Source organism: Cariama cristata, unplaced genomic scaffold, assembly GCF_000690535.1.
Source record: "Cariama cristata isolate BGI_N322 unplaced genomic scaffold, ASM69053v1 scaffold4122, whole genome shotgun sequence".
In the NCBI taxonomy this organism is placed as follows: Eukaryota; Metazoa; Chordata; class Aves; order Cariamiformes; family Cariamidae; genus Cariama; species Cariama cristata.
In genome coordinates this window covers 7,973-11,882 of record NW_009605344.1, presented here as the reverse complement: position 1 = coordinate 11,882, position 3,910 = coordinate 7,973, and the positions used below count along the sequence as shown (strand labels likewise).

The window sequence follows — 3,910 nt, the reverse complement described above, 5'->3', positions numbered from 1 at the left end:
TTTGTAGCTTGCTCTTCCCAATCATACTACTTGGGGGAAAACAGAAATAAAGTGTTGGAGCAATTGTTCCAAACCCAGTCTGGACTCCGAGAGAATGATGCTGCAGATAAGAGATGTCCTAATCTTTTATAACTTAGAAAGATTTGCTTTCTAGGGCATTGAGAGGTATGAACCCTTTCAGCTGGCCGAGACAGAATGTCTGCTCCAGTCTGTACATGAGATCATGTGTAATTTTATCAGTCTCATTACACATAGTTCCTCAAAATATGCGAAAACCTAACTGAATAACGTCTTGCTGATAGTGATTTAAAGGGGAAGTGCAGTCAGGCTACTTTTTGGAGACAAACATGTGATACACGTTTCTAGAGATCCTGAAATCTGTTAAATCAGCAGAAAAAACCCTCTTATTACAGGGTGTTTTAAAATGTAATCAGTGAGGAGTTTCTATTCCCTTTTTCTAACCTGCATATTATCAGCTGACAGTTTGGTTACTTCTGCTTCTCTCGTACAACTGAGGCTACATAAACGGTTTAAAGTTCGTTTTGTTTAAAGAGTAAATGACCAGGTTTTGAAATACACCAAGCACACAGATTGTTGTGAAAATTGCTTCATAAAATTCCTGTTGTATTCAGGCCTGTCTTTCTCTCTCTCTCTCTTTTTTTTTTTTCCCCCTCTTTTCTTTTACACAGGCGATACGGATTATGGTTTCGATTGCGGAAGTTAATAATCTGGTTGCTGGGAGTGTACATAGCCATTCCATTTCTAGTAAAACTTTGCCCTGCTATTCAGGCAAAGCTGGTCTTCCTAAACTTTGGTAAGTGACTCAGTCTGTTGGGATGGGTGAGGGGTGAAGGGGAGGAGGGACTTTACCTTTTATTTATCTGCCTTCACTTCACCCTGCACATGTACACCCTGTGAAGGATATGAACTTTCATACGTTGTAAGTTCTCCAAACTCTGGTTAGGAAAGGATTCTCTAGGACCCTGGTGGTCTTTGTAGTGTGTCTTTTATATAAATACAGTGACCAAACTTTCAGCCAAAAGATTCTCCTTCAGGAAAACTGTGCAATATGTGCAATGCTGTTTTTCTGAAAGGTTCGACAAGATTACACGAATAGACAGCAAGCAAGTGAAATTAAATCCCGTGAATTGTTTTCCAGGCTGTAACTCTTCAGCTGAAAGCATTTTAGGAGAATATTCTGCTTGGGACAGAAGAGGCCTGTTCATGCCGTCAGATGGAATATTTTCCTTGTGTCTGTTTAGCCTTTGCATTTTGTCAAAGGGACGGGACAGTGGGTCTGATGAACTGACTCCACTCCCAGATCACCTGGGGAGACCTGAGCATCAACAGGATGGAAAATGATGGAACATCACTATATTGAGAGATGCTACTTTGCGATCTAAATTTGTCTTTAAACCTCACTTGTGTTTTGTAATGAAGTTCTGAAAAATATCTTCCTTTGATAGTAGAAGCTAGAAGGACCAACTATGGATATGCTGCTTTTCTGTAACTTCCATCATTTTGATTGCATGCTCTGTGTGTTCTAACACCTTGGATCATGCTCACTGTGAAGCCTACACATGTGCAGGCCAGCTCTTGTGCCTCGATTGTCAGAACCGCCAGCTAACGTGAATCATGCAGGTTACTTCCATTTTCATCCCCTTGCTTTTTCAGTGATGATTTTAATTTGCCCTTACAAAGTTCTGTTAGGTTGCCCTGAAGTTCCTACCTCTATTCATTCCCAAGTGACCAAAATAATTGTCCAGTAGCACTTTCTTGCACTAGCACTTGCGCTAATATCACTGCAGTGTCGTTCCTTCTGCTTTATATAATGGCAGTCAGATTTTACTTGTGACAGTACTCCCATGAAAAATTATTTGTCTTAATTCAAAGTGTATTCTGACCCACTTCTTAGAAGTACGTTGGCATGTTTGAGGAATTGTTCTCCACTGGAGAGTGACATTTGTCCTTCAGGAGAGCAGTGTAGGGTTTGTTTTTTAACCTTCTGCTTATAAATCGCTACTCTTCAGGCATCTTTTTCTCCTCCTTTTGTGTAGTTTGGGATTTACTTCCAGAACAGTAGCACAGAGCTTCAGGAGAAAGTGCTTCCATTTGTTTGTCACAGTAGCTAAAGATGAATTGATAGCTGTGCTCCCACTGTTAGCAACTGAACCAGTGTCTGGATTTGTTGTGGTGGACGGACGTTTGTTCCAGGTTATGAGATACATGGGCATATGGGTAGAGATCTCAAGCTGTTTCTACTGGAAGTCTTCAGAAAACTGAGGATTCTAGAAACATAAATACAGACTAGATCAGATTTAGGGTGTCAGTACGATTAACAGATCGTGTGATTTTTGTCATGTGATGTGTTGCAAGTGATACCAAAGAGCTCTGAAACATGTCACTTAAAAAACAAACCTTGATGTTCTAAATCTCCATGTGATGTATGCCTATATGATGATGACGATCTGTTTGTGTGTGTAGAGTAGATCGACCATCCTAATGATAAATGCCATACATAAAAATTGCCTATACTTCTATGTTTTTCTTTTGCTTTGAGGTAGATGCTTACCTGGGCCCCATCGCTAACATTGGTATGTTCCTGTTCGTATCTTTATAATACAAAATCTGGCAGGAAAGTGGTAACAGATTTGGCAAATGGGAAAATCAAGGCACAGAGGTATTGAATAATTTTCTCAGAACTTTGTTAGAATTGATTTGTGCACCTCTCCAGAGCTCGACCTCAGAATTTTCTGTCCTCTCCGAGGATCCACCATCCTTGTGAGAGCATCGCCGAGTTCTGCGGTGACGGCGCAGTCACCCAACGGGTCTCTGGTGGCATGCAGGCTTTGTCTGGGACTCTTCCATATGTTTTTGCATAAGAGCAAACAGACTTGCACAGGTATAGATTTGCAGTCTACGGGGCCAGATTTGTCAGGTTAGCATCGGCTGTTGTCTGCCTTGGCTTCCATGTTTGTGGAGTCTTTAGTGATACTTTTTTTTTTGGATGATAAATGAAGTGAGATTTGACTGTCATGATTATTGGTGCTTCTTTGTGTGTCAATAGCACACAAGCTTTGGTATCTTAATTGTTATGCCACTAAATTTCAAGGAGATGACCTTCCTGGTTCTGCTGGAGTGGAGTTCAAACGTATGGGAAAAGCCTGAATCATTGGGAGAAGAAAGTCCTTAAAACTCCTTGATGCTGTCAGTAGATCTCTATAGCATCTCACTTGGTATCAGCTGTGTCAGAGGCTGCCTAGAGAGGCCGTACAGCATTGGTGATGGAAAAGGAAGCATTTAGACTAAGCACATCCCTTCGTTTAGCACATTGCACAGTGTCTGCAAGATGTAGCTTGTGAACCAAGCAATGGAAAACAAACTGCTGAAAATGTTTGATGTTTGAGTTTCCTGCTGCTGTTCATGTTTGAATCATTGAATATAATAAGCAACAAACAACTGTGTGTTGTGTAAGTTGGAACATAAAACGTTTGAAAGAGTGAATTGAGGTGTAATGATTTTGTTTTTCAGGGATCTCTTCCTGAAGAGATGAAGTTGCTGGTCTTCTAAATGCTGCAGTGTCTGGGAGATATGGCAGTTACTTGATAGTCTTTGGAGAGTGTGCTAACGAACTGCACATTCTCCTCAAAGGCTAAGGAGGACGGTGTTTAACACAATTTATCTTACTTTTACAGGACAAAAGCAATGTGGTGTCTGCTACTATAACGCAGTGTCTCTTAGATTGTTGTATTGTAGAGGTGGAAACCACACGTCATCCCAAAACACGTGACAGCTCTGGGATGGGCCCTTTATCCCAGGGAGTTTGTCCCATCAATAACTTCTATTAGAGCTACAATGCAAACAGTAAAAGGTTTGCCAAATCAGCTAACCCACCTCACTGATGCAGCAG

General features: G+C 41.0%; 1 long non-coding RNA gene across 1 annotated transcript in view; it reads left to right on the top strand.

Annotated features, from left to right (window-relative positions):
* The first annotated feature begins 686 nt into the window (after positions 1-686).
* Positions 687-3,910, top strand: part of LOC104158292 — a 9,019-nt gene continuing 5,795 nt past the window's right edge. Inside the window, exon 1 of the long non-coding RNA XR_696421.1 lies at positions 687-814. This is a non-coding gene — a long non-coding RNA (uncharacterized LOC104158292). The remainder of the gene's footprint in view (positions 815-3,910) is intronic.